The sequence below is a fragment of the Anastrepha ludens genome, chromosome 2, assembly GCF_028408465.1.
Source record: "Anastrepha ludens isolate Willacy chromosome 2, idAnaLude1.1, whole genome shotgun sequence".
In the NCBI taxonomy this organism is placed as follows: domain Eukaryota; kingdom Metazoa; phylum Arthropoda; class Insecta; order Diptera; family Tephritidae; genus Anastrepha; species Anastrepha ludens.
In genome coordinates this window covers 151,381,753-151,395,506 of record NC_071498.1, presented here as the reverse complement: position 1 = coordinate 151,395,506, position 13,754 = coordinate 151,381,753, and the positions used below count along the sequence as shown (strand labels likewise).

Genomic DNA, 13,754 nt, shown 5'->3' with positions numbered 1-13,754 from the left:
TGCCATAAAAGAGTAACTTACGGTAATAAAAACGAGAGCGTTATCCACAAATGAAGTCTTCATATACTCGGGCAGTCAAGCAGCAATAAAAGCGCTAGAATTTAAAACGCACTCGACAAAAACAGTCTTAGAATGTTTTAAACTTCTAAAGTACGTATCAAAATAATACAAAATACACCTTATTTGGGTGCCAGGCCACAGGAATATAGCAGAGAATTGCAAGGCAGATGAACTTGCTGGAACCGGTACAACGCTGGATCTCTAAGTGAATAAGACGCTGATACCTATGCCTATAGCCGCTTGTAAACTATTTATAGAAAGGGAAACCATTAACCACGTAAATACAAAACTAAGCAGACAGACATGGACAAAATGGAGCAGCGGTCGATCAAAAAGCTATCAGAGAAGTTATAAGAAAAATGATAGGGGTATTAACTGGTCATTGTTTAAGAGGCAGTCACGCTAGGAGGTTAGGACTCCCGTATTTCAATCTCTGTAGACGCTGTCTTAATACAGAAAAAGAGGAAACAGTCAGACACCTTTTATGTGAGTGTAAAAGCTTAGCTATAATGAGGTTCCGCACTCTTGATACGGCACTTTTAACTGATGTAGCGGACATAGCGCATCTAAAACTAACGAAGCTTTGCTCGTTTATTAAAGTTATCGGATGGTTTGAAAAGGAAACCAAAGGGTAAGGATAAGTTCCAGTGGTATCACAATGGACCTACGAAAGGTCTAAGTGTATTATTTCGACAACCAAACCACACCCCCCCCCTTCCTACCACCTACTTTGACGAAAAACTTCAAAAGGAGAGTAGGTTTGCAGGGAATAATTTCTGATTATTTCAAATCATTATAACTTTTACATTGCATGTGGAATGAAATTGGTTTTGAATTAATAAATGAGTTCACTTATGTTCATAATGGTGGTTCCTTCAAAAAAAATAATATTCTTTAAATGGAAGTCTCCATAAATCGAACATTTTAATTCCGTAATGGTGGTTCGAGTTAAAGAAAGTTTACTGTATTATTAAATACCTATAAATTTAATGAATGCCATTTATTTTGTAACTAACGAAATAGTTTTTACTTTAAATAGAAAAGTTTATTTAAAACCCAATTATTTATTATATGGTAGAAGAGTTTTTCGAACCCTGTTGATGACATTTTTTAGAGTTAAGTTGTTGTAAAATAATGAATCAATTAGTTCTGCGACTAAAAGCGGGATCCCGGGAATGCTTCAACGGAATTCCATTACAACGGAGTCACCAAACTCGAAGGCATTGCGTTTCTTAACCACCAGTAAAGACTTTGCGAGACGTGGTCTTACCTTTCCTTTCTTCTGAGCTAGCTGATAGGGTGTAGTCCCACTACTCAGCTCATAATATTTACAGTGTTGTAGCAGCGCGTCATTCCTGTTTATGCTTTTATGGTGGAAAACCCTGATGAGCTGAATACTAAAATGATCCCTTGAAACCTTAACCGAAGGCCATCAACCCGTATACAGTTAAAATTGCCTGAGCCGTAGCCAACACGATATGGTGATTGGGAATGTAGGGGACGCGTTTCCGCTTCTTAAGGGGTTACATACGTCCAGAATTTTCAAAAAATTCATGTCTTTTTCAATATTTCGAAAGTATAGTATCTTAAGAATATTATTATTATAGCTTCTACAGCCCATTAACTAGGTAGAGAGAGAGGTAGAGAGCGGTCCGCGCGCTCCTGTACCTCAAACTTTGAACTGCTTTTTTCGGTACGATCGGCATGATAACTCATACAGCTTTTAATATTTTTGATTCGGCTTTTTGTGTTAAATATTCGAAAGTGTTTTCTCTATAGATTTGATTTCCATAAGAAATGATGCAGACCGTGGGGCAATTTTTTTTCACAGTACTTCGGGTCTCGTGATTTTGTAAATACTAAGTTTGGTAAAGAAAAATTAAAATAAATTTTTTTATAAAGTTGAAGTAGGGGAAAGTGGGGCACCTGTGACATGTGTGTTTTTTGCGAAGCCATATTTCTCACATATTTTTCGAGAAAAACGTAGATTTTAAGAATTGATCTTAACTATTAGAAATTAATCTTAATATTGAACTGGCCAAGGAGTTACAAAAGACAGTGTAAATACTTTATTCGGCCTCTTTTTAAAAAATAGCCAATTTATCAAATGTGCCCCGCCGGAGGGGTACCTTTGACTTTTAAAGGGGCACATTTGATCATCGTGTTGTTTACTTTATTTTATACTTACAATAACGTAAAAAAAAGACATTATTTCAAAAAACAAAATAAATATATTTATTTCAACAAAACAAAAACACAGGCATCTTTTTTTCCATCGAAGCTATATCGAAATAATAATATAGTAAAAATTTGTAAGAGAGAACAAAGTAAATTAAAAAGTATTTGATTATTTAAAATAGTAGTATCCAAAGTTAACATCAAACAAATACTTCGTCCTGCATCGAGATGTGCCAGCTGGATTAGTTGGCTGTGGTAATTTAAGTTCAATTTTACTTCTTGAAGCTAGTGCGATGTCTTCTACCTCTGGTTTTACCAACACCCAGTTATTGGGTGCAAATCTTCGTAAATAGTTTATGTTAAAAGCGTTATTACTGAACTTTTCCGTTATTTCACCAATATAGTGGAATGGCTTTTGATTTTTAGGAGCAAATTTAACCAGAACAAAATCTTATCGTTAATTTTGCCACATCATAAATAGTTATTTGTTTTCCGATGTTGCAAACAGTAAAATCGTTGAAGCTCTTTCGACAAAGTTGTTTAAATGGTCTGAAAATGGACATACGGTGCGAGGTATGAGGTGGAAAAGATAGCATCACAATTCCATTATCTCTGCAAAAGTTAATGCTTTCGAGACTACTATAAGATGACTGGTTATCTAGTAAAACGAGAATGGGCTTATCTTTTGAACAATTAGTGCTGCATTTTATATATTTTACTACTTCGATAAATAGTTCTGAAGTCATCCAGCCAGATTTTAAGTGCAGAGGCAATGAACCTGGGAAAGATCCATATGTGAATCTTTCGTTAAATAGTGTACGAGAAAACACATACACCGAGGCAAATGGTTTCCAGTGGCACATATAATCCCAACAATGGCGACTAGGCTTGCAAGCTCTGCTGAAGTGGCTTGAGACACTGTTCTCTGACCTTTTTGAGCAATAATCTATTTAAAAGAATAGGAAACCGAGATATAATAAATTTTCTAGACAGGTATGACATTCGATGTTTTGTATCAGATGAACTAGCTTACTTACTTACCTTATGAGGTTTTAAGACCGTAGTTACTCCACTTTCATCTAAGTTATATATATCCTTTGGCTGGAATGAGTCTTTTTCACAAATTGCCCGTATTTTTTTGCTGCCGAAGTTTGTGTCTCATATCCATTTTTTACATCATTCATGGCTTTTTTAATATTTTCTTCATGAATTTCTTTTCCAGATGATTTTTTCTTATAGTTCCGTCCCATTACTGTACAAAAGTCATACATAAATAAGCCAAGTTACTTACAGTTACCAAACATATTAACATAATCACTACATAGGGCACATTTGTCAAATGTGCCCCAAATGACTTTATCCACATTCATTGTTTTGATTATTTTATTCTTAGAACCTTATTGTTGCTTACCGATTTTTTCCAAAATTGAAATCTCGAAGCACCATTTAATAACTTTAGCCTTTAGAAATCAATTGCTTTTATTTTAAAACATGCTTACGTAGCGGTACATAAAAATTACATCACCCAATCGAAAATCATTTAAACACGTGTTGCTCCGCTGAACATTTATGGAGAACTTCCAAACTACATATAAGCACGTGTTATTATGTTAGGCTGCGTACAGTTTGCGAAGTTTTTGAATCGATTTGACACCGAAAACGTTAAAGTCAATGCTGCCCCATAGTCACAGGTACCCTACTTTACCCTACTAATTAACAATGTATACAATTTTTTATAATTATTTCTACTGTTTTCCCTTCTAAAAACAGTTTTTCTTTTAGAGCATTTTGGGCGCTTCTGGACATATGTAACCCCTTTATTGATAAATTGATAAAATACGTGATAATATACAAAAATATTTCATTATTTATGTTTTCATAAGAAAAAAATTAAACAATTTTTTTTTTAAATGGAAACTGTACGCACATAGTTGCCAAATAAATTTCCATCGGGGCCTCTGCAGAGTAAACGGCAAACGTATGTAGGTATGCACTTGTCGATATGTGTGTCCGTAGCCATTCTTTGTGCGTCCTTACGTTTACTTGGCCAGAAAGTTGTAGACATTTAATGGCAAGCCGCTTTGGTTGGCAGGTGGATTAAATTGTAGCCTTAAAGCGTACGGATTATTTGTCACTTTTTTTTGGTTGGCTGTCAAAAGTGTCACCTTTCAGTTGTGTGGTAGGCACATGAATTTGCTGGACACACTTAGTTACATACATACCAAAATACATACGAGTAGACGTAGGCAAGTCGAAGTGTTAGTGTAGCGTAAAAATGAAAGGCAATTTTGTTAAACAAAATTAAATTTTTGATCAATAAAATTAAGTGCGAAAGCATGTTGCCCGCAGCTTAAGTTAAATACTCAGTGAAAGGTATGCAACGTGTTTTGTGCGGCCAGGAGCCTTTATGCGAATGCGCATAATAAATTAATAAAGTCTGTATGTAAATTATATGATTGCTTTTCATGCTCCCGCTACCGTTCGTATGTATGTATGTTATGTAATAGGACTATGAATAAGTTCGTGCGGTTTTTTTTCGAAATTTGAAACTTTATTGACGTAAAATGGTTACAAATTTAATATTCAAAATATTGTCCATCGCTTACTACTACTTTTTCCCATCTTTCTGGCAATTCACGGATTCCCTTTGTGAAAAATTCGGTCGGTTTTGCCGCAATCCACGAATCGATCCATTTTTTGACTTCATCGTAATTACGGAAGTGCTGGTCAGCCAGGCCATGTTGCATCGATCGGAAGAGATAGTAATCGGATGGCGCAAGGTCTGGACTATACGGCGGGTGGGGTAGGACATCCCATTTGAGCGTTTCTAAGTATGTTTTGACCACTTGTGCAACATGTGGCCGAGCATTGTCATGTTGCAAAATAACTTTGTCGTGTCTATCGGCGTATTGCGGCCGTTTTTCTCGCAGTGCTCGGCTCAAACGCATCAATTGTCGTCGGTAGACATCCCCCGTAATCGTTTCATTCGGTTTCAGTAGCTCATAATACACAACACCCAGCTGGTCCCACCAGATACACAGCATAACCTTCAGGCCATGAATATTCTGCGCCGACGTCGATGTTGAAGCATGGCCAGGGTATCCATACGTTGCCCGACGTTTTGGATTGTCGTAATGGACCCACTTTTCATCGCCAGTCACAATTCGATGCAAAAAACCCTTTCTTTTGTGCCGTTGAAGCAGTTGTTCGCATGCCATAAAACGGCGTTCAACGTCTCTTGGCTTCAATTCATACGGCACCCAATGGCCTACCTTTCGGATCATTCCCATGGCTTTTAAACGTTTGGAAATGGTTGATTGATCAACTCCCAAAGTTTTTGCAACCTCTTCTTGCGTTTGAGCCGGATCTTGATCGAGCAATTCCTCCAATTCGGTATCCATGATCTTTGGCGGCGCACCCTCGCGTTCTTCGTCTTCCAAGCCAAAATCACCACTTTTAAAGCGTGCAAACCACTTCTGGCACGTTCGCTCAGATAGAGCATGCTCACCATAAACTTCCACCAAGATACGATGACTTTCGGCTGCTTTTTTCTTCATATTAAAATAATGAAGAAGAATTCCCCGCAAAAACACATTATTTGGCACGAAATTCGACATTTTCAAGTGTGGTAAAAATATTGTTGTTTACGCTTCAAATAAAAAACTTATACTGACGTTTGTGCCTTACGACAGTAGCTCTCCAATGAATGTTTGGAAATGTGGATCGATGGAATAATAATCAAGTTACGCCATCTGTTGTAAAACCGCACGAACTTATAAATAGACCTATTATCTGTGTGTGTGTGCATGTACTACCATATGCAGGCAGAGATTCACCAACTGCCAATAAAGCATTTACATGCAAATGCCCGATTAGCTAATCGCTTATCCTTTTTTAAGGTGAATTTTTTTTTTTTCGTTTTTTAGTTGTTCTTGTGATGCAAATCGTTTTTCCTGTTAAAATTCGAATGTAACCAAATGTGATTTATGCAATGTGCCACTGCAGCTGCCGCCGTTTGACTTTTAGGCAAAAACGCCAAAGATGCGCGCCTGTGTGTTTGTGTGCTTGTGCGTCAGTGAACTAAAGATTCCACTTCATTTGTGTTTTTTATCAGTGATTAGCCGCACAACTTCATTCCAGCAGGCTTGCATAATCCACCTCTTATGCATACGCGCACACACACACACACACACACACACACCCTCATAGCGCTAAGCTTGCATATATTCAAGTTGCTAAAAGTGTCATGTGTGCACCCGAGTTCAACTCATCGCATGCAAACAGTACTGGCAAATATGCGCAAATACGAATGTGTGTGTGTGTGTATGTATGTATAGGCATCCACTCATTTGCACGCCTCTGCATGGCAATTTTTTTTTTTTTTTTTTTTTTTAATATTTATTTCACTCGCCTTTTTCAGCTTTGCTTGCATTTGCTTCGATTACACGCCAATGCGTCTTCATCTGCGGCCTTCTGCGATTCCATTCCGCTTCACCTGCCATAGCGGTCATTGCATTGAATCTGGTTGTTTTTCTTATCATTGCTGTTTATTACTTATGACATAAACAAGCCCGCATAGCAAGCATCCTTTCACCTAAAAACAAAATCAACGCCAAAAAAACAAAAAAACAACGCCGATAAAAGTTAACCAAGTTTCGAAAAGTGCATCCGCGTGGCAATTTCAGTTCGATTCCTGGTTACATAAAGTACTACAACTAAATGCTAAGGCAATATTTGTTGTTGCTAATATTGGAGACAATGCAGTATGTACATATCTATCCACACAAGTACTTTATATACACACACAAATACATACATACAATACCAGATCTTATTTAATAAAAATCCCGTGTCATTGCGTTAATTTACGCTAATCTCTGAAACGGGAATTTCCCGAAAAAGAGGGATATAAAAATGGCATTTACAATGTTTTTCACAGCTACGCTGCATATCTTTATGTTATGAATAAATATGTGGTAAACGCAACAAATATATGTACGTGCATACATATATATAAATATATCATCAGCTTATGCTAAGAGACAGCTCCTGTTTCTCCCATTGGAGCATCAGGCCTCGATAAAACATCTCTATCTTTTTTTGTTCTTAGCCAGTAGTTTGGAAGGAAACTTATATACTATATTCAAGAATTAAATAATTACCCTAACATCTTCAGTGTTATACTCTATAATTTGAGCTACTTGAATAAAATAAAAAAAAAAAAAATTAAAAAGGAAAGTAATTCATAAAACAAATAATAAAAGATAAATTTTTAAATTATTATTATGTAAAAAATAAACTAATATAATATAATTGAGAATATTCAACCAACTTATTATATAAATTCTGTCCTCCCATAAATTCAGATGACCCCTGATCAAAAGATTTATAAACAATTCTACATAAAACTAAAGGGGGATTAATTACACCATAAGTAGAAATATAAGGTATAAATCATATCGAACCAGGAAAATAACTTACTAAATAATTATTTAAAGATTTATTAAAATAAAATAAAGATACATTGGAAATTAAATAACCTAATCATCCACCACTAATACAAACAAATAAAGTTAATAATTTCAAATAAATTGGTAAACAAATTATATATGGAGTCGGGAAAATTTATCATCTAAGCATACTACCACCAATAATTCTTGTAATCAATAACCCTCTTATACCACGCAACATAACTCATCCTTCATCTCTTAATATATTTAAAGAACCACAATTTAGTTCACCAGTCATAGAATAATAAACCAACCGAAAAGAATAACATACTGTTAATCCAGTAGAAAAAAAAATAAAGAAAAAAAGAAAATATATTAATATAACTGAAAGACACAATTTCTAAAATTAAATCCTTAGAATAAAATCCAGCTAAAAGAGGTATACCACATAAAGCTAAATTAGCAACATTAAAACAACCAGAAGTTAAAGGTATATAAATTCCGAATATCTTGTGAATTATTTATATTATGAATAATAGCTCCAGCACACATAAATAATAATGCTTTAAATAAAGCATGACTCAATAAATGAAAAAAAGCCAATTTATAAAATCCTATTGACAAAATTCTTATAATTAAACCCAACTGACTCAAAATAGTTAAAGCAATAATTTTTTTCAAATCAAATTCAAAATTAGCTCCTAGTCCAGCTATAAATATAGTCAACCCAGATAATAAAAGTAAAGCTTGACCTATTCAAGAATTACAAAATAAAATATTAAACCGAATTAACAAATAAATTCCAGCAGTAACAAGAGTCTGAAGGAGAATCCTGGTCTAGTTCCTTTCTGTCGCGATAGTGGATGGCATCAGAGCCACGTGAAGCTTATAGCCTGTGCCGATCAGAGATCAACTGATCTTTATAAAGTAGCCATTTCAAGGATCGGCGAAGTATAGCCTGGGTCTAAACTCGAGTTAATTTCAAGGGATGACATCCCCAGTTTACCAAAAGCTAGGGCCTGGTTACCAGCGGAGCCATCAGAAGATCCTTGAAATTCGGGTATGTAATCGGGAGCTTCCTACATCGTCGTGGAAGGTCACAAAGCTGGACGATCCCAAAGGTGAGTACCGAAGCGCTACTTTCGTAGTCTGCAAGGACTCGGTGGACGCACTGGCGCGATCTGACGGTGTAGTAAGCTTTGGGTTTTCGTCCATAACACTGAGGGTCTATAATAAGGACAAGACGTCTAATTTAAAGAACCCGGTTGGAGCTGAGATAGCCCCCACGGCGGAATCTGGCTCCGGTCCTAATACTGCTACATCACTACGAAAGGCATCTGCTGACGGCATTAGCAATATGTGGCGTCATGAAAACCACACCATCGATGGCTTTGGATATCATACTACATCTGCCACCCCTAGATCTCTTCTGCAAATACTTAGCGGCCTGCTCCGCTGTAAGGCTCAAAGCGAGCTCACAATGGAAGACTGTCACATATGGACATTCAACAATCTTAGACTCCTACACGTATATACCCAGTGACTGTGATTATCACCCTCCCATTCTCTGCTTCGAAAGGAATTTCCTAATGAAAATCCCTTCTAGACTGGGATGGTTTGAAGAAGATCCAACACCCAACACACCCGTTAAGATCTACACGGACGGGTCTAAAATGGATACCGGTGTAGGATCAGGGTTATTTTGCGAAGAGCTTTCTACTAGTGAATCCTTTAAACTACTAGATTACTGTATTGTTTTTCAAGTCGAAATAAACGCTATTCATGAAGCCTTAAAATGGCTAAAGATAAACAGAATATCATCAACGGATATCTGCATTCTATCAGACAGCCAAGCTGCCCTACGAGCCCTGTATGCATTCCAAACAACATCAAGGAGTGTCTTACGTTGTCGCCAATCTCTAAATGAGATGGCCAAACAATATCGTATAATCTTATGCTGTGTTCCAGGCCACAGAGATATACCAGGGAACTGTAGGGCAGACCAACTTGAAAGAGAAGGTACCTGTTTCCCAGACATAAGTAATTTTATGGAGATACCTCTCGCAACTTGTAAGCTTCTCATTAAGGACGCATTAATCAGGTCTACAAATCAAAGATGGATTAGCGTAACACCTGTGAAATTGCTAGGCAAACATGGCCAAGGCTAAATTTACGTCTGTCCAATAGTATTATAAAACTGGATAGACTTCAAATCAGGACCTTAGTAGGGGCCCTCACAGGACATTGTCTCATAGGAAATCATGCAGAGATTAGGCGTTTACAAGCATGATTTCTGTCGTAGCTGCAGAAATGAGGAGGAGTTGGAAACAATTCAACACCTTTTTTGAACATGCCCAGCTCTAGCCAGAAGCAGGAACCGATTTTTAAAATCCTACTTCTTAACGAATATAGATAATCTATACATTTTAGGTATCAACAACCTTTTAAGCTTTGTCAAAAGCTCAGGATGGTTTAATATGGATAGGTAAATACAGCTCAGCCCCTGCGGTTCACAACGAACCCATTTCGTGGTCTAAGAGGCATCGTTGTCTCTATGTGCGATGCGGCTGCTAAACCTACCTACCTAGCCAGTAGTTTAATTTCGTTCCACATCTTTCCATAATCTTCTACTTCCTTCTAAACCGTTATCCTTCATGACATTTTTGGGCGACCAACCTTGCGGGTTTCAGACCAAGGCTTGGCAACAAATTTCACTTGCATCTCTGCGAAGCGTATGGCCAATCCACCTTCTTTTTCCACAAGATTGTACGGTCACAGTAAGATCCTCTTACAGAGACCCATATTGCTCAAAAACAAATCAGACTTCACAATCCCCGATGCGAACTTCAAGAAAGACTTCACGGTACGTCTTCCACCAAGAGCCGAATGGAGGAAAGGAAAAGTGATTGGTAGATTCGATGTCGAAATCTACTCTGACGGCTCTCAAATGAACTGTGGTTGGTTGGTTGGTTAAAGTGATGATTCTTCCAGAATCCAACTAGCGCTTCCGCGCCATTTTGTTGCCACATCCTCGTTACCAACTTGTTTGCCAGTTATTTACAGCATGACTATAGGTTGTTAACGTCTAAGCCAGATAGTTGTTCGAGATTCTCGAACAGCGGTTGGCCCAGGGTTAACATTCTGTCCTTCCATAGGGCAGGGCATTCACAGAGGAAATGGAAGATTGTCTCCTTTTTCTCCGGTTGTTTGCAACTGCGACAGTATGTATTGTGAGGGATACCCATCTCCAATAGACTAAAAGCCAGTTATGACTGCCGTTAGTCTCCAGGCGTCCCGTCGTTTCATTTTTATTAATGCCGACGATTGCTTGAGGTTGTAGGTGGGCCATAACGTTCTGCTAATTTTGCATTTCGTCTGGACTTTCCACCTACAGTCTGCGATTCGGAGATATTTTTGGGAAATTGTGCTCTTGACTGCACCTAATGGTGTAAGTACCGATTCTGCAAGAGCGTTATTCATGGCAGATCCCCTCTTGCCAGTTCATCTGCTTTTTCGTTACCTTCAATGTTCCGATGTCCCGGGACCCAGATTAAGGTAACTTTATGGTTTTCACTCAAGATGGTGAGGCTATTCCTACTTTGTTCCACCACTTTGGAGGTTGTTGTGGCCGAACCCAGTGCCTGGATTGCAGCTTGGCTATCCGAGAGAATAGCGATATTACCCTTGAAAGAGAAATATCCGATTAGTAGCCTACAGGCTTCCCCAATTGCCAGTCTTCCGCCTGGAAGACACTGTTGCTGTTAGGGAGGCGCACAGATTTTTGTAATTTTAAATCTGTAAGAATATATATCAGCTCTAACTCCGCAATCCATTTTACTTCCGAAGTATCGAAGTGGTTTATTGAGAATCCTTTATTCCATTCCTCCTGAGATGGAAATAAAGTGCCGAAATTTCTATTGAATGTTACCGTTGGGACGATGTAATCAGTGCTCTCCGAGGTTAACTGACTTTGTGCAATAATAGACTAGCATGACGTTTAACCTAAATGCACTCATGGTTGCCGTCTTCTTAATATGTAGGTCTATTGGAATAACGTGTGTCAGTGCATTGAGAGCCTCTCTAGGACATGATCTGATTGCACCGACCGTTATTGCACATGCTGATCTTTGTATTCTTCCGAGTAGTTTGGTATTGTACTCTCTCCCTAGAGCCTTCTACCAAACTACCGAACCATACGATAGAATAGGTCGTATAACCGTCTTATGCAACCATAATGTATGCTTAGGTTGAAGACCTCATCTTCTTCCAAGCATACGTTTACAGGCATATAAAGCAATTTCTGCCTTCCTTACCCGTTCTTCAACATTTAATTTCCAGCTTAGTTTGGAGTCCAGAATTACCCCTAAGTACTGTGGTATGGGAGCTGGCCTCTGTTCGGAGCCGCTGAACATATCCAAACCAATCCAACTTTCTGACTATGCCAGCTTGTTCCAGGCAGAACTACTAGCAATCAGGGGAGCTTGCAAATCACTGAAACACTACAAAGAAATTGGTGTAAGAGTAGCTATCTTTTCACACAGTCCAGCAGCTATTAAGGCCTTAGAATCCAACTCCATTTCATCCAAACAAGTTTCACAATGTAGAAGGGAACTAGAACTGCTTGAGCATTGGCTTCAAATTACTCTCATATGGGTTCCGAGGCAGAGGAATATAGTGAATAATGTGATATCGGATGAGCTGCCAAGAAAAGGTTCGGCGCTAGACATAGCAGAGGTGGTGGCAGTTGCTACCCCATTCAATACAATGAAATCATCCAGCGCGTCACACTACTATGCTTTCGCCGAAAGAAGATGGAAGCAATAAGAAAAACATGGGCGTCGTACAACATCCAGAGGACGAATTACCTGTTAGAATGCTCTCGCTCAAACATTTCATGTATCACTGGAACCCTTACAGGTCACTGGTAGATAGAGGATCATGCAGCCAGACTCAACCTGCCTTTTAATCCCATCTACAGATGAGAGACTTCGCTCTTTCGGTAAAACTTTCCTACAGCAAATTAAAGGGGGGCGGGCCTCTTATCAATCGGCTTCAAAAAATCTATTTTTTTACTGCAATCGACAAATATAAGGGGTTTTTCAATAAGGGCTGGTAGATATTGAAATAGAATAAAACAATCTGTGTGTAAGTTATTGACAAAATTATTTTTTTATTTGAAAGGCGCATATATGCCATTAAGTGTGGAATATGACATCATTCAAATGCCCGCCTCGGCTTCTTACGGTGGAACTGATCCGAGTAGTCCAATTTTCAATGACTCTTCCGCATAGATCCGGCTGAATTTGAGCGATGGCCTGTGTTGTGTTCACCTTTAGAGCATCGGTCGATTGTGGTTTATTTGCATAGACCTGAGACTTCAAGAAACCCCACAGGAAAAAGTCTAGCGGGGTCAAATCGCATGGCCTTGGTGGCCAATTCACATCACCCCTGCGAGAGATAACCTTACCCTCAAATCGTTCATGCAGAATGTCAATCGTGGTGTTTGCTGTGTGGCACGTAGGGCCGTCCTGCTGGAACCACATGTCGTCTAGATCCATATGGTTCAATATGGACCATAAGAAATTGGTTATCATCGTTGTGTAGCGCTCGCTGTTGACGGTGACCGCCTCACCAACGTCATTTTTTTAAAAATACGGACCTATGACGCCGACGGCCCAAAATCCACACCAAACGGTAACTTTTTGAGCATGCATTATCACCTGGTCAACCTCGTGTGGATTGGTGTCGTCCCATATACGGCAATTTTGTTTGTTACACAGCCATTCATCAAAAATGCGCCTCGTCACTAGAGATGATTTTTCGCCCAAAACTGGGGTTCTCTTCCAAACGATTCGTAGCCCAGTCAGCGAACAAATGGCGTTGTCTATGAAGTCTGCGAAAGGCCAAGTTCTTGTGCACGGCGAGGAATAGACTGCCTCGGGTTCTGCTGTACACTTTCACGGACCACGGCAATGTTCTCAGCTAATCTTGCGTTCCTTGAACGTACGGGTGTTGGCTGATTGTTTACTGACCCGGTCATCTGAAATTTGGCCACCAAACCTTGAA

The 13,754-nt window shown here is 38.6% G+C and overlaps 1 pseudogene; it reads right to left on the bottom strand.

The window, feature by feature from the left end:
* Positions 1 to 7,660: 7,660 nt before the first annotated feature.
* Positions 7,661 to 8,903, bottom strand: LOC128855340 (NADH-ubiquinone oxidoreductase chain 5-like; annotated as a pseudogene).
* Between the last annotated feature and the right edge of the window lie 4,851 nt (positions 8,904 to 13,754).